The sequence below is a fragment of the Eubalaena glacialis genome, chromosome 8, assembly GCF_028564815.1.
Source record: "Eubalaena glacialis isolate mEubGla1 chromosome 8, mEubGla1.1.hap2.+ XY, whole genome shotgun sequence".
NCBI lineage: Eukaryota > Metazoa > Chordata > Mammalia > Artiodactyla > Balaenidae > Eubalaena > Eubalaena glacialis.
In genome coordinates, this window is record NC_083723.1 from 80,367,356 (window position 1) to 80,389,974 (window position 22,619).

General features: G+C 40.8%; 1 protein-coding gene and 1 pseudogene across 1 annotated transcript in view; one reads left to right on the forward strand and one right to left on the reverse strand.

Moving 5' to 3' along the window:
• CREB5 (cAMP responsive element binding protein 5) overlaps nt 1–22,619 on the forward strand; it is a 321,691-nt gene that overhangs the window by 118,784 nt on the left and 180,288 nt on the right. The window lies entirely within an intron of this gene.
• The window catches only part of LOC133097027 (small ribosomal subunit protein uS5-like), an 85,073-nt pseudogene that overhangs the window by 23,975 nt on the left and 38,479 nt on the right, over nt 1–22,619 (reverse strand).

The following is a 22,619-nucleotide window of genomic DNA, read 5'->3' on the forward strand; positions in this document are numbered from 1 at the left end:
GAATTTGGTTGAGGTGGGAGACTGAAGGGAACTTAGTCTTCTGAAACAGTGGGAGATGTAAGTCTTCTTCTTAAGCTTAGAGGAAGAGTTAGGAAGCTAAGAATTTACCTAGTAGAATCACTCCTGCATGTGTTTCTCTGCAGAAATAGGTTATCCATTAGGGCAAATGTGAGGCAATAGATCTCGCCCAGCACGTTCTCAGACTTCTGGTGGTATGGAGGGTCTCTGAAGCTCACTACCAGTAAATCCTGCCACTATATTAAGGACAAGTCACAACACGCAGGTGAATTCATGTCTCTGTTGTAAATCATTTGAATATTATTTTTAAATAAATATGGTGGGTGGGGAAAGGGGTTAATTACAAAGGGGGTGAGGGAATTTTTTGAGGCAATGGAACTCTTCTATATCTTGGTTGTGGTAGTAGTTACATGACTCTATGCATTTGTCAAATTTCATAGAACTGCAATATTAAAAAGGGTGAATTTTACCATCTGTAAATTGTAACTCAACAAACCTGACCTCCCTAAAATTACAAATGAATAAATAAATAATGAATGAATGAATATTTCTTTCACTTGTCTCCTTGCTGCTTTGCCAGCCAACCAGCCCTTTAGACGATGCCTCCTTTTCAAAGGAAGGACACCACGTGGTCAGCTCCAGCCTATGAGCTCATGATGCCAGTAAAGCTGTTCCAGAAAAACCAAAGATGGTGTGCGTTTCCTTCTGGGGCAGATGACCTAATCCTCCAGGTGGCAATGCCCTTGTATGGTTAGCACAGGTAGGGAAATACTTAGCTTCATGCTGACTCACCAGGTAAAGAATCATCTCTCTGAATGAGTCAGAATCACAAATGTGTTCTGTACAGTCTCATGTGTGCTGCATCGTGAAAGACTCAAAGCACCAATGAGGGCAGACGCTTGCAGGTCTCACTGGCCCTATATGGATAACAGCCGCAGTCTGCAGCTCTCCCATTTCCTGGCATGGTCCTGTTGAATTCAAGCCCTCTAGCTCAGTCAATCACATACCCAGTTAGGTACAGAAGAAACTTATTTAAATTTATGCTCTACTAATGTTGTTTATTCAGTTCTAGGTAAACCTAATAATTGTAGAATAAAATGTTTCAATGTTAAGTATATTTCTGGACGTATTTCTGGAAAGGAGGTTGTGTGTGTGTGTTTGTGTGTGTGTGTGTAAGGATACAGAGTTAAAACAGGTTCGGGTAATGTAAAATACCACAAAAAGTAGGGGTTTCCAAGGAAAACATGGGGAAACGCTGTAGGAGAATCTAATGTATACTATAGCTTTTAAAAGGAAACATTAATAGTGAAACATGCCCTCAAAGGGCAAGTCAGTAATAAATTTCGTGTCAGAAATTACCTGTCAGTAGGATTATGTTAAATAATGTTGAATTGTTATTAGTTGGAAGGGAAAGAGGAGAGTAACTTTCTCAAAAGTGTTCAAAGAGTGTCATGTTTCACACACAAATCCCATTATTGTTTAACAGGCTTTTGTGCTTAACCCTTCTCCATGATGTATTGAAAATTTTGACCATTTTAGTTCATTCTCCAAATGCAGACATTAAGGAAAAGAAGCCAAAGTTTCTATGCAGGAATTTGGAATTACCCAGAGGACTAGTGTATCTGATTAGACATCCATTGTAGAGTGTCCTGATTGATAAATGTATGCCTGCTTGCTGGAACCACAAAGAAAAATATCTTCACTTCTTTGCCTCAGCAAAGCAGTAATGAAATAGTGGGGTCCTCACCATTTCAACATTTTGAGCATTTTGCTTGTTTTGGCCAAATAACTAAAAATATATTTTCCCCTTGAAGAAAGTCTCATTGTAAATGTGTGAATTTTTAAGGTTCGCTGCAATGTATTTGGTCTGAAACTGAGTCCACTCATTGAGCCAGGGCCCAGAACCCCACCCTAGATTCAAAGAAGATGGGGACTACTGGGAACAGAGTGGGAGACACAGCTGAGGCTTAAATGTGAGCTAACACATTGTCACGGGGCTTTTTACAAAGGGCTGCTTATGACTCATAGGTGTCAAATCATCAAGTCATTACTCCTAGAATAAAAGATCACTTCAACTTTATGTGAACGGAATGAAGGGTGATTGCTCCATTGGATTTGGGTTTCTGAAGGACAAAGTTAGAGGTAAGCTTTGGGATCCCTCTATGTACTTTGATTTGACCCCTTGATTACTGATCGTTACCTACCTTGGGTCCCTTTTGGAAACTGTCATATTTGATGACATATTTGACTTCATGACATTCAGACAAGATCTTGCCAGTGAGTGACTGCCTGAGTGCATTAGGCATTTGTGGAAATCTTTATTTCTTCAGGTCAGCAAATCTCAATATTTGTAAATTACCCCAGCAGTAATTTACAAATGGTCTTGGAGTGGCTTAGAGTCATAGATAAACTTTCCAGTGTGCAAGCCACTGCATCCTTTGGGGGCAACTTAGAATCCAGGGAGGCTTCTTGCCAGCCTGGAGCATTCTGATCTGCTTCAGGAATGCTGTCTTGAGGGTGAGTACCCTGGCATTTCAAAGCTTGTTCAGATGGCAGTCATTTGTGCTAGCCATTTGGGATTTAATCTTGCAGTTATGGAAAGATCTTTTAATTACATTGCAAAATATATAATTTCATAATGTCCTGTTATGATTAGTTACAACATACAGAGGCTAGGCTGCTGCTGTCACTCATAATATACTTGGTGAGACCAAGACCAAGTCAGTGAGACCATGCCTTTTTCATGAGATACCACCCTCACCACCAGCAGGTTTCCTGTCCTGGTGTAGTCTTGCTTCAATCGAAAAGGGTTGGATACTCTTGTTATCACTTCCAAGAGATTCCTCATGCTCCAGTCATAATGAGGGACACCTGCATTTCCAAAAGCTTCTGACCTTCATGTGAAATCCCTTCCTGGATTTTAGCTTTTTTTAAAAACAGTTAAGCAAAACTATCTTATGTTATAATTGTGAACAAAACTTCTTAAATATTTTAATTATAGAAATTTCAAATATTATGTAAGTACAAAGATCAGGATAATGACCCAGCATGAACCTACCACCCAACGTAAACAATTATCAGCTCACAACTGGTCATGTTTCATCGGTGTCTCTACCCACTTACAGCCTCTCCCAAGGTTATTTGAAGCATATCCCAGATATCATAACATTTTATCCATAAGTATTTCAGCATGTAAGTATGAAAGATAAGTATTCTTTAAAGAAAAGTAACCATGATACCATATTTTCACCTAAGAAGTTACCCATAGTTTCTTTTTTTTTTTTTTAAATAAATTTATTTATTTATTTTTGGCTGTGTTGAGTCCTCGTTTCTGTGCGAGGGCTTTCTCTAGTTGCAGCGAGCGGGGGACACTCTTCATCGCGGTGCGCGGGCCTCTCACTATCGCGGCCTCTCTTGTTGCGGAGCACAGGCGCCAGACGCGCAGGCTCAGTAGTTGTGGCTCACGGGCCCAGTTGCTCCGCGGCATGTGGGATCTTCCCAGACCAGGGCTCGAACCCATGTCCCCTGCATTGGCAGGCAGATTCTCAACCACTGCGCCACCAGGGAAGCCCCATAGTTTCCTAATATTTTAAAATATCCTTCAAATTTCCTTGTTTGTTTCATAGGATTTTTGCCCTTTATTTTTTTAATTAATTAATTCACTTTATATTTCTTATATAAAAATGGTACAGTGGTGGCCATAGATGGAGCCTGGGCTCTCTAGAGGGAGACTCTGGTGTGAGTCTGTAGGAGATGTCCCTGGATTCCTGATAGGGACTTGGTGAACACGGTCTCTTTTTAGAGGTCAGGGTAAGAGAGCTGTAAGTCTTGGAGATGGCATCATAGTTGCCCAGGTTGGCAGTGCAGCCCCTGGCCGAGGTGTGACAGTCATCCATACTGGCCATCAGCAGCAACTTCTTGAGTGCAGAGGCCAAGATGATGCCAGTGCCTCTGGGGGTGGGAAGAGGCACTCAGCATGGAGGCTGGTGCCTCGCAGGGACAGTGTGGGACCTGCCTGTCTTCTTCTCCCAGTAGCATTGCCGCAGGGGGACAATGGAGAGCTTGACCAGGATGATGGCCCCTAGGATGGCCCTGGCAACCTCCTTGGAGCACTTAATACTCAGACCGACATGGCCATTGTAGTCCCAGATGGCAACAGAACCTGGTCCACTGGCTAGCGTAGGTCTGCTTTTGCATGGACATAATCTTCAAAACCTCATCCTTGAGGCACATCCCCAGGAGAAAGTCAGTGATTTCAGATTCCTTGATGGGAAAGGAGAAGAGAGAAATCTCCTCCAGGGATTTGGTCTCCCTGTCCTTGATCAGGTGGCCCAGCTCGGCCTTGCTTCCTTGAACTCTGTGATGCGGGCTGGGCTGCTGCTGCAGCCAGGAGTACCCCAGGAGTACGGGTATACCTCTGCCATTTGGTGCTTTCCCAGATAAGTGCCCTTTATTTTAATTGGGCCTGGAATAAGGTCTGTACGTTAAAATTGGTTGACATGTCTTCTTAGACGCTTTTAAATCACAGATCTGTTCCCCCCCCCTTTTTTTTGTTTTGCCTTGAAATTTATTTGTTGAAGAGTTTGTAGAGTTTTGTACAAAGTGAATATTGTTGATTCCATTTTCATGGTGTCAGTTTAACAAGTTCGTTTCTTGTATTTCTCATAATTTGGTAATTCGGGCTTTCTAGACTTCATTTAGCATCAAGTTCAATTTTTTGACAAGAGTACTTCATAGGCAATGTGGGATACTTCTGTCAGGAGGCACCAAAATCTGCTCGTCTCTCTTTGGGATGCTGGCAGTCATTGACAATCCTCGCCTAGATCCATTAGTTCTTTGGGGATTGCAAAATGGTGAAGTATATTTCTGTCATTCCTTCTTCACTTATTAGCTGGAATACTTCTGTAAGGAGGACCTACCTTCAACTATGTGACTACCTGGAAGTCCAGTTCAAAACTTCCTACAGTCTGTGGCTCATTTATTTTAATGTCAGAGAGATGTCCTTTTACCCAGTAAGTACCCAGAAACAACCCTTCACCTGTAAAAGGCTGTAGCATGCAGCAGGAAAAACCAAGCCAGGACCTCAGGAGTCGTGGCTCTACCTCTGAGATCTGTATGATGTTGGGCAAGCTATGTAATTTCTTAGAGCTGGCAGGTTCCAGGCCCCTACCTACACTTCAACCAGAGAAGCAGTTTTTTCTTAATTTCATTTGAACAAATCAAGCCATGACTTTTTAAAAAAAAATTATTTTATTGAAATATAGTTGATTTACAATGTCATGTTAATTTCTACTGTACAGCAAAGTGATTCAGATATATATATATATTATTTTTCATATTCTTTTCCATTATGGTTTATCACAGGATATTAAATGTAGTTCCCTGTGCTATACAGTAGGACATTGTTGTTTATCCATTCTACATATAATGGTTTGCATCTACTAACCCCAAATTCCCAGTCCATGCCTCCTCTAACCCCCCTCCCCTTTGGCAACCACAAGTTTGTTCTCTATGTCTATGAGTCTGTTTCTGTTTCATAGATAAGTTCATTTGTGAGGCCATGGCTTTTAAAAATCGTATATCGTCTATCACTAAGGTCTCTTTCAGCTAAGACATTTTATGATTTTCATTTAGGATAAAAAATATATAAGTCCCCATCAGGATATTTAGGATCCAGTGACCATGAAGAGCTAAGCGTTATTTCTGAGAATGTGGTATTTCATTTATTCATCCATCAGTTCAGGAGTTCATTTATGTTTTTATTCTTTAAGCAAAGGTTTATGCTATCTAAGTCACTATAAAGTCTAAAGCTTGAGAGTGGGCATTGTGGGCAATAACCTTTAGGGGATCTCCTGGGGGTACCATTCTTGAAGCCTCAGCCTGAAGTTCAGAGAGTTGAGGAAAGGATGCTGGAATTCTTGGAAGTCTTTATTGACATCATCCATAAGAATGATTCCATGTACTTGAGAACTGTATTTGGAATTTTACCCATGGAAAGCCTCCACAGGGGAGCCAGTGTAGGGGATGCTTAACAATATCCCTGAGAGGGAAAAGCAATTCAGAAGAACATCTGAAGAACTCTCGTTAATTGTTTACATGATGGAGTTAATCTCAAATTGTAGAGGAAAAATACAATAAACGATCCTACTTCGAAACTCCTTGTCCAGCTGTCCCTCAGTTCTCTGTGCAGAGAACTCTCATCCATACAACTAATGAGTGAGTACAGGTTAGAAGCGCAAAATCTAGTTTTAGCACAGTCCCAGGTTCCAAATAGCAAATGTGGACTCTGCTTTCTCATTAGTGCGCCTGAAATTCCTCTCTGGGTACGTGTATTCAGAGTGGCTCAGGTCGAGGGGGTGAGTAGAAGGAAGAAAGCAGAAAACACAATTCCAAAATCCACCATTGGAATCACGCTGGCTTGTGACAGAAGGAGCACAAAAGTAAAGTTGACAGTTCTCACCTCTGAAACTAGGAGCAAATGGGGGCTTCCCTGCATCACAGTTTCACTCAGTACTTAGTCACAGAAGGTGCTCTGCTCCCCTGGCACTTAATTTAATAATGGGAGCAGTTCCTGGCAGGAGATGTTATGAAACAACCTTAAGCATAAGAGGGGAAAAAAAGAGCAGTGCTTCATTTCACAAATTCGGAGCCTTTCTTGGAGGCCATGAAGTTCTCAGTTCAAGTTAATTATTGCCAACAAATATTTATTTATTCACTTGATGAATATTTATTGAGTGGCTCTTTTGAGCAGCATGCGGTGTAGGTGTCACCCTGACACAGAGATGACAAGAGGCAGTCCCTTATAAGCAAAAGGCAGAGACAGTTTGCACAACTCATTATGAAACTAGGCAAACTTTGATAGCTCTGCATGAAGGGGGTCCAAATGAAAGTTTTATGAGGACATGGTAGGAAGAAATTAGTTCTAGGTGGAGATTGAGAGGTAGCCTAGTAAAGGAGATGGCATTGAAACTGTACTTGGAAAACTGGGTAGAACTCCACTGGGAGAAGCCAGCAGGCATTCAGGATGGAGTATCCACAGTGAACCAGGAAAGGGCGTGGGGAACAGCTGTCCCCACTTGGCATCCATGTCTTCCTAAAGACATTAGAGCTTGGAGTCCATGTGTATGCCGCTGGGTGAGAGCATGATGCTGTAGGAAAAGGAGGAGATATTTTTTTATGTCTCCTTCATTTGTATCAACTGCACTCCTACCGATCTTATCAGAAATCACATGTCATCTCAAACTCTGAAAAAATTCATTTCATTCTGTTTTTTACCCTGCATCAACACATCTGCTTCTCTGTCAGATGCAACTCTGATTTCAGGACTGGTGAAAGGACTCTAGGCTCCCCTGAGTAGCCACCCACAGTTAGCGGTTGTCCCACTTTTCAGGGCTCCAGGCGGCCTGTGGCTTTGCCCAGGTAATCCTGCAAGACCGGTAGGACTCTCGGATTCTAGATCTATACACAGATACAGCCACACGCAGCTGGGCCAGGCCTCCCATCCCAGTGAGCACAATCTCCGTGAGCCTCCCCTGAGACGTGGAGACTCACCAGGCCTCGGGTAAACACCCCCCCTTGCTAGACACTAACTTCAACCATTTGATTCCTGCCTAACAAGCTACTAATGGGGTTAGGCTAGGGATCGTAATATAAATCACTTTTTTTCTCAGTTTGAGGAGAAAGGGTAAATTCCTTACAATAGGAAGGCAGGTATAATTCAGACATTACAACTTTCTCTTCAGCACAGCCGCAGTTATTCTCTAGATGCACAGAGCATTTTATGATTTATAAGGAACTTTCACAGACTTAATCTAATTTGATTCTTGTTACAGGTTTGTCATTATTCCCACTTGCTATATAAAGAAATCGAGAGGCTCATTCATTAAGATAATAAAAATAATGGCTCTCATCAGGCACATTGCCAAGTCTTGTCCTAAGTACTTTACATTTAACTCATGGAAGCCCCTAAATTGTCCTGCAAGGTAGATGGTTTTTTGTCCTCATTTTGCTGCCAAAGGAAACAGGCACAGAGGGGTTATATAACTTGCTCGAAGGACCACAGCTAGTAAGTGGGAGAGATGGGATTTGATCTCAGCCAGCATGGCTCCAAGGTTGCACTAGGTGGCCCATAGCCTGGTTCTGGAAGAGAATGGTTATCCAAATCTACACTCATCTAGTCCAGAGGATTCCTGGCTATCCCAGGGTATGCTCCCCAACGACAAATGTTTCTGCTGGACAAATGCCTTCTCTCTCTTTGGCCTACTCTAACTCGGGTAGATTTTGAGAGAGCTATTAAGGAGAAAATTGTTTGGTGCCTGCTTATTTTTCCCTGTCATTGGACATTGAGATAGACACCATCCTTTTCAGTAAGGAAACCACACATCTAAACCTGCCCCTGTTTCTCCAGGATGACAGTGTAGAAAACCTTGGGAACGAGAAGGTGTTTCCATGTTTTGTGGGGAACAGAGGCTCATAGGGAAACAGCACTGGACACAGCACTAGAAAACCTGGATTGTGGTCATGGGCTAAAGGTGTGACCTTGGGCTAGTGGTTGTACCTCTCTGAGCCTCAGCTGTATCAAACAGTGACTCTTTCTGCCTGTCTCATGTTAAAAAAAGAAGATTACAGAATTACTGTGAAACTGTAGCATACCAAACAAATGTAGTGTGTTACTATTGTCCTTTACAGTTTCTAGCCAGTAGTTTTCTCCTCAAAGCATATCCTTGTACTTCAATGCAAGACTTTGTAAAAAATGAGATTTGAAAACAGTTTGTAAGCTTCTGCATAATTTAGGCATTATTATAATAAAATGGACTTGATTTAGTGAAGATTTTCAAAACAATAACTTTTAAGATGGTACAGTAATTCATCCCGTATGGTTTGAACCAGGGATATATTTAATCTATATAGATAAGAGAAACAACTTTTGCAATCTTCTCATAGACTCTTCTAGAAGATTCAGAATAAGTCAAACTTTTAAGATTTGAAAAGATTTGCTTTTGAGGAAATTAAATCTTGACAAATGGAAACAATATCGTGAGGTAGTGAAGAGTGTGCGGGCTTCAGAGAAAAGCAGAACTTATCTATAATCAGAAGAGTTGGGCTTGAGTGCTGGTTCCACCACTTACTGTCCTGAGACCTTAGGCAGATTACTGAGTTGCTCTTGGCCTCATTTCCTCACCTGAAAAATGGGTACATAATTATAATTAACTGTATAGGTGTTTATGAGGATTAAATGAAATAATGCAAGTGAGCATTTAGCATAGTAAATGCTCAAAAATTGTTAGCTTTTTCTGAAAAAAATTGCATATTATAGAATTCCCTTCTTTAAGCCTGAATACACCATATTTTCTTTATCCATTTATCTGTCGATGGACATTTAGGTTGTTTCCACATCATGGCTATTGCTAACAATGCTGCAGTGAACATGGGAGTGCTAAAATCTCTTTGAGATTTTGATTTCCATTCTTTTGAGTAAATACTCAGCAGTGGGATTACTGGATCATATGGTAGTTCTTTTTTTTTTTGAACTTCTGTACTGTTTTCTTTTTAACATCTTTATTGGAGTATAATTGCTTTACAATGATGTGTTAGTTTCTGCTTTATAACGAAGTGAATCAGCTATACATATGCATAATCCCCATATCTCCTCCCTCTTGCATCTCCCTCCCATCCTCCCTATCCCACCCCTCTAGGAGGTCACAAAGCACCGAGCTCATCTCCCTGTGCTATGCGGCTACTTCCCACTAGCTATCTATTTTACATTTGGTAGTGTATATATGTCCATGCCATTCTCTCACTTCGTCCCAGCTTACCCTTCCCCCTCCCCGTGTCCCCAAGTCCATTCTCTACGTCGACATCTTTATTCCTGTCCTGCCCCTAGGTTCTTCAGAACCAATTCCTTTTTTTTAGATTCCATATATATGTGTTAGCATACGATATTTGTTTTTCTCTTTCTGACTTACTTCACTCTGTATAACAGACTCTAGGTCCATCCACCTCACTACAAATAACTCAATTTCATTTCTTTTTATGGCTGAGTAATATTCCATTGTATATATGTGCCACATCTTCTTTATCCATTCATCTGTTGATGGACATTTAGGTTGCGTCCATGTCCTGGCTATTGTAAATAGAGCTGCAAGGAATATTGTGGTACATGACTCTTTCTGAATTATGGTTTTCTCAGGGTATGTGCCCAGTAGTGGGATTGCTGGGTCGTATAGTAGTTCCATTTTTAGTTTTTTAAGGAACCTCCATGCTGTTCTCCATAGTGGCTGTATCAATTTACATTCCCACCAACAGTGCAAGAGGGTTCCCCTTTCTCCACACCCTCTCCAGCATTTATTGTTTGTAGATTTTTTGATGATGGCCATTCTGACTGGTGTGAGGTGATACTTCATTGTAGTTTTGATTTGCATTTCTCTAATGATTAGTGATGTTGAGCATCCTTTCATGTGTTTGTTGGCAATCTGTATATCTTCTTTGGAGAAATGTCTATTTAGGTCTTCTGCCCATTTTTGGATTGGGTTGTTTGTTTTTTTGATATTGAGCTGCATGAGCTGCTTGTAAATTTTGAAGATTAATCCTTTGTCAGTTGCTTTGTTTGCAAATATTTTCTCCCATTCTGAGGGCTGTCTTTTCATCTTGTTTATGGTTTCCTTTGCTGTGCAAAAGCTTTTAAGTTTCATTAGGTCCCATTTGTTTATTTTTGTTTTTAATTCCATTTCTCTAGGAGGTGGGTCAAAAAGGATCTTGCTGTGATTTATGTCATAGAGTGTTCTGCCTATGTTTTCCTGTAAGAGTTTTATAGTGTCTGGCCTTACGTTTAGGTCTTTAATCCATTTTGAGTTTATTTTTGTGTATGGTGTTAGGGAGTGTTCGAATTTCATTCTTTTACATGTAGCTGTCCAGTTTTCCCAGCACCACTTATTGAAGAGGCTGTCTTTTCTCCATTGTATATTCTTGCCTCCTTTATCAAAAATAAGGTGACCATATGTGCATGGGTTTATCTCTGGGATTTCTAACCTTTTCCATTGATCTATATTTCTGTTTTTGTGCCAGTACCATACTGTCTTGATTACTGTAGCTTTGTAGTATAGTCTGAAGTCAGGGAGCCTGATTCCTCCAGCTCCGTTTTTCTTTCTCGAGATTGCTTTGGCTATTCGGGGTCTTTTGTGTTTCCATACAAATTGTGAATTTTTTTGTTCTAGTTCTGTGAAAAATGCTGTTGGTAGTTTGATAGGGATTGCATTGAATCTGTAGATTGCTTTGGGTAGTATAGTCATTTTCACAATATTGATTCTTCCAATCCAAGAACATGTTATATCTCTCCATCTGTTTGTATCATCTTTAATTTCTTTCATCAGTGTCTTAGAGTTTTCTGCATACAGGTCTTTTGTCTCTTTGGTAGGTTTATTCCTAGGTATTTTATTTATTAACTTTTTGTTACAATGGTAAATGGGACTGTTTCCTTAATTCCTCTTACAGATTTTTCATCATTAGTGTATAGGAATGCAAGAGATTTCTGTGCATTAATTTTGTATCCTGCTACTTTACCAATTCATTGATTAGCTCTAGTAGTTTTCTGGTAGCATCTTTAGGATTCTCTATGAATAGTATCATGTCATCTGCAAACAGTGACAGCTTTACTTCTTCTTTTCCGATTTGGATTCCTTTTATTTCTTTTTCTTCTCTGATTGCTGTGGCTAAAACTTCCAAAACTATGTTGAGTAATAGTGGTGAGAGTGGACAACCTTGTCTTGTTCCTGATCTTAGAGGAAATGGTTTCAGTTTTTCACCACTGAGAACGATGTTGGCTGTAGGTTTGTCATATATGGCCTTTATTATGTTGAGGTAAGTGGAACTTCTGTACTGTTTTCTATCAAGCTGCACCATTCTATATTCTCACCAACAATGTGCAGGGTTTCCAACTTCTCCACAGCCCTGCCAGCACTTGTCTTTGGTTTTTTTGATAATAGCTGCCATGACAGGTGTGAGGTGTTAATCTCATTGTGGTTCTGATTCGCATTTCCCTGATGATTAGTGACATTGAGCATTTTTTCACATACATGTTGGCCAAGAAATTATTATGTTAAGTGAAATGAGCCAGTCACAGAAAGACAAATACAGCATGATTCTGTTTATATGAGGTATCAAAGATAGTTGAATTAATAGAATCAGAGAGTGGAATGGTGGTTGCCAGGGGCTCAGAGAAAGGGGAAGTAGGGAGTTCCTAATCAACCAGCATAAAGTGTCAGTCAAGCAAGATGAGTAAGCTCTAGAGACCTGCTGTACAACATTGTACTAATAGTCAACAACAATGTATAATAAAGTGTAATAATAATAATACGTAATAATGTGTAATAAAATGTAATAATATACTTAAAAATTTGTTAAGCGGTTATATCTTATGTTAAGTGTTCTTACAACAATAAAGTAAAATTTTTTTAATTTTAAAGTAAAAATGGCCCTGAAAATTGAGAAGGTCTGACCCTGATTCTAAATATAGGAAAAAATATGAATATGGCTATTCAGATCATCCTCACAGAACTGGTCAGTTCTTAAGATTGATATGATATAAGCCTAATAATACATTTTTGAATTAGATATAGCATTGGCTAGTGACCTTTTGATAATGCTTAAATAAGAGATTCATCAATAAGGAATAATTGGATAGGAGGAAGAAAAGGTATTAACATGGTAAATTATTTTGCACAGATCTATTAATAACAGGACCCTGGTGCCTTACTAGGTAAGCACCCAAACAGTCTTCTGACATCATTTCTAGAGTAGGATGGTCTCACTAAACCCCAGATTTGGATCTCCAGGAAGCTTCCATCTTAAATTAAATCCTACTCAATAGTAAATAGATTTTGATTTAATATCCTTGAACTGATGAGTTTGCTTAGATTACTGTACGATTTAAACAATAAATAAAAGTTGTCTCCATCAAACATATAGTTGGAACCAAATCAGTGAAAGACTTAAAATTAATAGATCAGTGGAGCAGTCAATGCCAAGTCTCTGATTTATTCTCTGTTATTGAGGTAGCAGAAATAGAAGGAACCTACTCTTTGGAAATGCCAAAAATCACTATTCCTGAACCCTTTATGCTAATATTGTTGAGGTCTTTGTTTTGGAGCCATCTGATGAGAAAAGCTACCTTATAGGGAATTCCTTTAATTTCTTCAATAACTAAATCCACTTGGAAGAGGTGGTTCCATTTATACCAAGTGTCTTAGTGAACAGTGCTACTAAAGAATTCTACTATTAAAGGGAATATTCTAGAGCCTACTTTTCCTATGAAGTCACACCCACCAAGGTCATGTCTTGGTATCGCCAGATCTTCACACAGGCCTGGTACCTAATAAAGATCATTATTGTCTCCAGAAGGAATCTTCTTTAAGTGATGAAGGTGTTCATAGGGTAACAGTTTCTAACTACAATTTATATTTGGCCTTATGGAGATACTAGGAACCATATATCCAGGAAATACCTATACCATTCACTTTTCCATACCTGGCCCCAGGCTCCCCCTTACTGTCATCCAGAGCCATCATGGTGAAGAGGAAAGAGGCCACAGATTAACCTGCATTTAATAATATGCTTAGGGGCTTCCCTGATGGCACAGTGGTTGAGAATCTGCCTGCCAGTGCAGGGGACACGCGTTCGAGCCCTGGTCTGGGAAGATCCCACATGCCACGGAGCAACTAGGCCCGTGAGCCACAACTACTGAGCCTGCGCGTCTGGAGCCTGTGCTCCGCAACAAGAGAGGCCGCGACAGTGAGAGGCCCGCGCACAGCGATGAAGAGTGGCCCCCGCTCGCCGCAACTAGAGAAAGCCCTCGCACAGAAACGAAGACCCAACACAGCCATAAATAAATAAATAAATAAATAAATAAAATAATATGCTTATCCAGCCAGCCACTTTAGAATCAAGAGATGTCTGTAAAGATTGCTGTGTCCTCTGCTATAGAAATGCCATTAACCAAAGAGACAATCAAATGAAAAAGAATTAAATGAAAATCTGTGATCCACCTACTATTGAAGATGAAGGAATGCTTGCTGGCATTAACATTTTACAAAACCAATGAGGAGTCCCTGAATTAATTTCACCTAAAGTCTAGTCCCAAATTTGGAATTGAAGGCTAATCGAAAAAGTTATATTAAATCTCTATTTCCAAAAGAATTTCAGAATGGTGTGGACATTTCCACATGCCTAATATGGCAACATCTCCTGAGGGCCCTCAGAACTGAGTGGCCTTGGAATTGTGTAGTGAGACTAGGGCAGCCCCTAGAGATGTCCAGACTAGGATTAGTCAGAAAGTCCAATCTAGTCTTGGCTGGCCCTGGAGATTCAGAGGGGTCACAGGGAATCCTGCGTCTCTGGTAGAATAATGTTTGCCTTGTCAGGCAGTGTGTAAAAAACTATTGGCACGCAGGGTTACTGAAAAATGCCGAGAGCCAGAAAGTTTGGGTTATGATAGTTATGAACAAAGGAAAGTATTTACAATATCCCCTTGCCCCAAAATAGATTTTAAACACTATACAAGCACAATGGAATGTGTCCATTCATTTCTAAATGGGTCGTCTCCTACCCCCATGTTTAGGTCATAGCTATTTCTAGGCTTTCATGTGACAAGACCTTCACAGACCAAATTCAGTAGTGTCACTTCTGAACCAAGTGGCTGCATGTGCTGTGGTTTTCCCTTGTTTATTTTGTCTTGTTTTATTTTACACAGCTTATATCACTAGCCTCCCAATCAAGGTCAGTAGATTGAATTCAACCCCATTCGTTTAAAAGAGCGATAAATTCATGCCAGCACCATGATCTCACCCCCCTGAGTGGCAGAATGTGGCCATGCTGTGCTGTGAAGTCAGCCTTCCAGACGCAAGTGTTCAGTGTGACCCTGAAACCACACCTGAAAGACAGGATGGTGTCGTCATACCAGCACGTGTTCTGACTTCAGCTTCATTTATTAAGGGCAACATGTATCCGGAGGTGAAAGAAAAACCTGAAATGGTTGATGTATTGTTATAATTGAGGAAGCGCCTGTAATCTAAATAAACGATATCAATGGAGAAGACTCATCCAAATACCAGCATGGAATTTCCTAATACTTGCTGCCAATTTGCTATCGAGGAGATGGTTAGGAAGTCTCAGGTGGATGCTAACTGCACAAGGGCCAAAAAGGATCTTATTACCAGGGTGGAGGTCAGTGATGAACATTGTGATATGAAGTCACGTTCCTTGCAATGCAGCTCTTTGCAGTGTGCGATGTTGGAGATCTGTGTGCAGGCAATGTCGAATGTTTCCTGTGGGTGAAACTCAGGTGAGGAGAGTGGCAAGTTTCTCTTGTCGCCAGGTGAATTCTTATACACATACACACATTCGTTCTCTCTCTCTCTCTCTCTCTCTCTCTTTCACACACACACACATGCACACAACACCCTTCCTCCCTCCGATCATATATCCTCTTAAAGATCTTCATTACATCAGCCATGCAGGAAGGGAAAGAAAACCCTTACCAACTTGTAGTCATCACACTTTCCCCTAAGGCAGCTATTACAAGACTATGAAGATGTACTCTAGCAATGAAGGGGCACCCAAAGAGGAGGGAGACTGCACCATCCTATAACAGCTGGGGCTGAAGAGAGCAGAAATACAGCTGGCATTTCTTAAACTTGTATTATGTGTACTGAGTGTTTTATATACATTTTCTTAGTTAATCTTCACATCAACGTCTTGAGGTAGGGACTGTACTTATTTCCATTTTATAGATGAAGAAATTGAGGCTCAGAGATGTTAAATGACTTATTTATGGTCACACAAATCCACTCTAAACCACTGTACAATGCAAGCCAAAATACTCCCGTCTGCTTCTTTGTATGAGAATGTATAGAATGACAACTTGTTGTTCTGCACCAAATACAGTCTCTACTTACATATGTATGAATATGGATGACTAATAATATGTTTGGGGCTGAGTGTGTCCAAGATTTCATAGATGGACACTTGCACACTCTTATACTGGTAACATTTCGTCCTGTTAACAGATGTTTTGACCTTGTGATAGCCTCTGGTCATATTCTAATATTTTTAGCCAAAGTTATAATAAAAGAATCTTTCTGTTTCAAAATAGCCTTGCAGATCAAGCTCTGTACAATCCGAAATGCCACTTCTCTGTTTGGCGAGGGTTAAATGGTTGTCTCAGGCCAGTGTTTGGTTCACATTCTATAAATGGCTCTTACTCCTTGATCTGACTCACTGTATGTATTACAGCAAAGTCACTTACAGATCAATTTATTTTTAGAATCTTAAAGAAACAGATTCAACAGGGAGTGTTTGTCAGACCACAGGCTAATGTGAGGGAAAACATACCTTGGTGAGGAACTTTCTGTTTGATTCCTCTGCCCACAACTCTCTGTTAGTGATAGGCCTTTGCATGTTGTGTTAAATGTTTTGAATTATTTAAATAGCAGAGTGGCAGAATTTTATGCCAACATCTTACATAATAGAGGAGTTTTGTGGTGTGCAAGTGGGAGAGCCTTTTGCATTTTAAGTAAAATAATGTCAGGAAATAATCAGCACAATTAATCTTCATAAAGAAGAGAAAGATTATATACCCGTCTCCTACCTTGCAACTTTGTAATGGAAATTTTCTTTAAGATCAAAACCCAGGAATATGACAAGAACAGTGATGATAATGATAATGGTGATGATGATGGTGACGATGATGAGAGCGCTGATGGTGATGATGATGGTGATGGTGATGACGATGATAACCACCACCACCATTAGGAGAGATTCTGTATCCGTCCGTTAAATAAATATGGCATGCTGCCCTCTACAGGTATTCAATCCAAACCGGATAGTATCAAATTCATACAAATAGATGAAGCATTCTCAAACACACAGACCAGTGTATAAATGCAAATTGAATATTGAAGCCAGTTAAAGAAGTAAAACCTTTATACTCTACAGGTCTCATTTGTGTGAATTCTGAAGCCAAAGAAGGAGCATTTAGTAACATTTATTTTAAATTTCTCTTCTGAATTTTTGAGTATGTATATTTGAGGCCAATGTCAGAAGCTGGGAAGACCAACTGGGAGTTTGTGGACTTGTTTTCTGTTGACACTAGAAAAAGCTAATTGTTCTTTGGTTTGCCTAAGGCCTGTTGTTTATGGATAACAGGTATTTAATGAACAATTAATAAATAACAACGGGTCTGGAAATCTCGAATTTGTTTGCTTTTCAAAAAGGTTGGATTTTATATCACATTCAACCAACATTTTTAGAAACTAAACTAACAGGCTTTGAAAAAAAGAAGAGGGTCCACCTGGCTCCTTCTTTACCCTTCTACTTCTGCCTTACCCCAGTCAATCATTGTTATTTTACTATCTGGGTTGAACATTTTTCTCAATTTACTCTGTGCTCTTCCTTGCTGGGGATATGAACCAACAGAGGAAACACTGCTGGGGAAAGAGTCTTTAGAATTGATTTCTTGTACCCGCCTTCTACCCTTGAGTTTAGTTTACGTTAGTTCAGCTTGATCACTGAACTGTTCTTAATGTTATTCCTTCACTCTAAAAGGAAGGGCTGGTCAGTGGGGCTGAGAACCCACTAGTCCTAACTTGCTGGGATTTTGCCATATGGGCCAATGAGAGCATAAAGCAGTAGTGATGAGCACCAGCTTTAGAGAAATCCTGGGCTTGTGTCCAGCTCCCTCCACTTACCTGCTGGGTGACAGTGGGCAAGTTATAGAATGCCTCTGAGCCTCAGTTTCCCATCAGCAAAATGAGTACAATAGTATCTACCTCATAGGAGTTTTGGGAGGATTTTAAAATACACTACAAGAGGGCTTCCCTGGTGGCGCAGTGGTTGAGAATCTGCCTGCCAATGCAGGGGACATGGGTTCGAGCCCTGGTCTGGGAAGATCCCACATGCCGCAGAGCAACTAAGCCTGTGAGCCACAACTACTGAGCCTGCGCGTCTGGAGCCTGTGCTCCGCAACAGGAGAGGCCGCGACAGTGAGCGGCCCGCGCACCGCGATGAAGAGTGGCCCCCACTTGCCGCAACTAGAGAAAGCCCTCGCACAGAAACGAAGACCCAACACAGACATAAATAAATAAATAAATAAATAAATAAATAAATAAATGAAATTCTAAAAAAAAAAAAAAATACACTACAAGATAAAGCATTTTATAAGTACCATCTTGTTTCATTCCCATTACTACCTTGTAAGGAAGAGACTACTATCTCCCCAACTTGCAGAATGAAGAAATGAAGCTTAAGGAGGTTAAGCAAATGAATCCAAGTTACAGGGCTGGTAGGTGTGGAGCTGGATTCAAGCCCAGGCAGAGGCCATGCTTTTGACCTCTGTGTCATTCTGTCTGATATCTGTATCCATTTTCCCCACACATGTTACTAGGATGCTAAAAAGAATGTTTCACTTCACTCTTGAAGTCCTCCCTCTCCCCCATCATTCAGATTTCTTGCCAGACTCTGGTTCCTCCAACTGCAAGAGGTACAGATGACAAGAGAGTCAGGCTCTGCCACCTACACTGTCAGTGCTTGGTAGACATGGAAGAAGCTACCAAAAAAATTGACTCTACCCTGTGGCTCTCAGAGTTGACTTATATAGTCAAAAAGAAGGGGATCCTTGTTAGTGGCTAATGTTAAAATCCCAAAGCACAGTCAGCCAAAACCTCATCCAGATGCAAGTGTGTGGTCACTGGTCATGCATTTCTGTTTGCTGAATTCCATACAGCCAAGGCAACTGCCTTGCCTCGCTGAAGATCCACAGGGGAAAAAAGTTATGTGCGCTAGTACGAAAAAACATGCAAGCAGAGTTCTCCCTTGTCATCAGGAATGTTTGATACAGCCATGTTTATTCCGTGGCCTCCATCCATGGTAAATGTGCCATCATTTCTCATGTGGGGAAAACTGACCCAGAGCTTCCTTATTGGCTGCTCATTTTGTTAAAACGACATAACATCGTAGAGGATAATCTATTGCAATCAAAACAATTTTGTGGAATTATAAAAGTATATGCATTTTAGTGAAATAACTACTGCTAGAGTCTTTTTGGCTGCTGTCAGACTGAAAACATGTATAAGTTGTCCTTAAGTACCACATGCTCCTTTTCTTCACCTAATTTCTTACATCCTCTGGGGAAAGTTTACGATAGTGATATTCTAACAGATCATTGTCTTTCCTCATTAGGTACACTTGTTTTATTAGTTCATTCTTTGCGGGTACATTTTTGTATATCTAAAAGATGTATTAGCCATTTTATGATAGTACAGATTCATTATTTTCTGTATATTCTTATCATAGATTGCTAGAATAAGTGACCTTTGTTCTGTATGAAGAATGACACTCAGTTCTACCTTTAAATATCACTTTTTGTCAAAGGCTCCACTGGCTTTACCGTATCTGAATTGGATGATTTTTAATATAAAGTACTTGGAATTGTTGTGGAAGAATTCAAATCGAAAATTAAAATTTCCTGGTGATCTTTTTGATACAAGCACTAGCTAATATTCATTGACTGCCTACTATACCCCAGGCTTTGTTCCAAGCTTTATCTGTATCAACCCCTCAATTCTCATAACCATCCTACAAGGTGCCCATTTTACAAACAGGAAAATCGAGGCATGAGAGGTTAAGTAACCTGACCTTGGTGACACAGCTACTAAGTGCTGTTTCTGGGACTCAAACCCAAGGGGGTTGGGCCCAGCATCTGCTTTCTTAACCCCTCCCCTTTAGTGCAACTTCCACCTCGGGGTGATAGAATCCATTTTATTGCTTTTAAAGGACATTTACATACTCTTTTAAATGAATACAAATAGATTGTTATCTTTAGCCATAGAGAGAAGGAAGAGCCTATTTAAGAAGGGATCTAAACAATAAGCCATAATTTATTTTTTCTCATGCTCTATCGAAAGGCCTGGTGAAGGAGGCCTATTATGTCTTACTCCCCCTGGTGTTCAGAAAGGGTGCCTATGGGGGCCCTTAATCAGATGTAGGGAAAGGAGCCCTGGGAAGGCTTCATTTCCTTTCTGTTCCTGAGCTTGAGAAACAAAAAGCAGCTAGAATGTGATACAAGAGTTCCTTTTCTCATCTGTTTTTCCTCTCAAGGCTTGCAATAAGTTCAGCATCTCATTGCAACCCTTGACGGCCAAAGTTATTAAAATTTCTAATTTCCTAAAATTTCTCGTGTCCTCCACCCCTATCCGTTCTGCCACGCCCCTGGCCTTCCGCCAGGGCGTCTGGTTTTCCATAATTAGCATGGTGGTTCTGATAATCTTTCCCTGTCTTCAGCCCTGGCTGCTGGGCATTTTTCCCCCCAAATCTCCATCACAGTTTTCCTTGTTATTGTTTGCTTGGAGTTTCTGATAGCCAATATTCCATGGAGAAAAATGTAAGATCACCTTGAATTTTCAAGTCAACTTGAGCTTCAATTGTTTGTATTAGATAAAACGGCACTGGGACCCTTAATTTAAAGAGTGGCTCAGCCCTGGCTACCTGTGGCTCTCACTTAGGGAGTGTTAAAAAATACCAGAGCTTGGGCTCCACCCCCAGAAAGTTTGAATCATTTCTTCTGGGGTGGAGCCCAGGCATCAGCGTTTTTATTCTTTTTTTTTTTTTTTTTTTAATATGAGGTCATGGTTGAGAAACACTGGACTAAATTAATCTTTTGGCTTAAGTTTGAATACCAAGACCCTGAAAGGCCTTGGCTCAGAAATATATTAAATTCATTTAAATGGACAGTTGTAGTTCCTGTCTGTTTTAACCTGTTTGTTAAAATGTGAAAAGGGATTTTTGCTATACAGCATGGTCATCCCCAAATTAAAGGGAAAGGATGAAGTTCGTGGCACTTTTGAAGTGGCCGCCCCACCCCCCAGCCCCCAGGCATCTCTGGCCACATCCTTTGCAAGAGGCCAAAGTGTTCTGTAGCTGAGATGTTTCAGCTTATCTTCAGCCCTGAGGCAAATCAGGACAATCACCAGAAATCATTTTCACATCAGTGCCTGGTGCATACTGCGTGCTCAAGAAATCAAAATTTGTATGTGGCTTAGTACAAAATGCAGGGGCTACTGTTACTGTGTGATTTTGGAGATGAGTCTGGTTCCTCATCTGTACAATAGATTTAATAGTGCTTGCCTTACAGGATTGTTTACAAATTGAATTTCGTAATTTATGCAAAAGCTCCTGATCTACCTGCTACCACGCAGCAGTCACTCCTCCCCAAAGATCTGGAAACTTCCCAGTTCAGAGGAGGGAATTTCTCTCATACTAACTGTCATTACTATGATATTGGCTGACATCCTCAATTTTATCTTTCAAGGAGGTCAACAAGTCTTGTCATATCTCCCATCTGTAAGACCCTAAAGACAGACAGCGACCAGGGGCTTTTGTGGTTTGTGCTCACAGCACATACAATAAGACCACGTAGGTTTCCTGGACTTCCCTCTGTTGATTTACTGAAACCTGTTACTGCCAGGGCTGCCACAGCATCCCCCCCACGCCTGCCTATTGTCCATGTCCTGTCTGGTCACCTCCCCTGGTTCTGAGTCCTTCCAGCGGGCTTACCATCTGTCAATCTACTTTGCCCTCAAATCCTTCTTGAAGAGGTTTCAGCACCCAAGGGAAGTCAACGGGCTCCTCCAGAACCCAGGGGACTTGGCCAGGAAATCTGCATTTCAAGGGGTGAGAGAAGAAGGAGATGACTAGAGAAAACCAGCAACTTCTTTGTGAGCATCCAGAGGGGGCAGAACTGGAGAGAGAACAGTGTGAACTCAGAGAATATCACGTCCTGTAGGAGGACGGACGTGGTGGTCAAGGAATAGACTTATGAAGTCAAACAGTAGCCCCTGAGACATTAGAGAGGCTCTGCTGCCTGTTAGTGCTTTTTGTGTAATAGTTCTCTGACTTTTCTAGGAAAATCCTTCTTAGACATGTCCTCTGCTGTGTTCATTCGCTCAGCAAACCGTGATGAAGTGCCTAGCATTGGCTAAGCAGAAAGGACAGCCCTGACTCAGGGAGTACAGTCTGGTGTGTGCGTGGTGGGGGAGGATATGAAACAGGCATTGAACACTGATAGATTTAACTAGGTTAAAAACAGTCAAATTAAAAACAAACAAAAAACGTAAGCCAAACTTCCAATGCCTTTCCTCCCTCATGTTCCCTTTTTCCCACTTAACTAGTGGATGGTGGTTAAGAGCCCAGACTTCTAAGTGAGGTTATCTGTTTAAATGGTGGATTCACCGCTACCTGTGTGATTTCGGGCTAAATGATACCTCACTTTACGTCTCTGAAAACTGACATCATAAAAATGCTTACAGCTTGTTACGGAGATTAAATGAGATAATACATGCAAAATCCTTAGAAAAGTGTTACGCACGTAGTAATCACTCAACAAAGGTGAGGTTATTAGTATTAATCCACCGGACTATGTTAAGACAGAGAGCCTGAGGAGGGACACACAGAGGCAGGCCCTGTAGGGAAATCCAAATGACTAATTTATTGTCCCATTCTCCTTTCACCCTTCCCTCAGAGAGTTGTTCTGGAATCACGCACCCGGTGTACAGGCC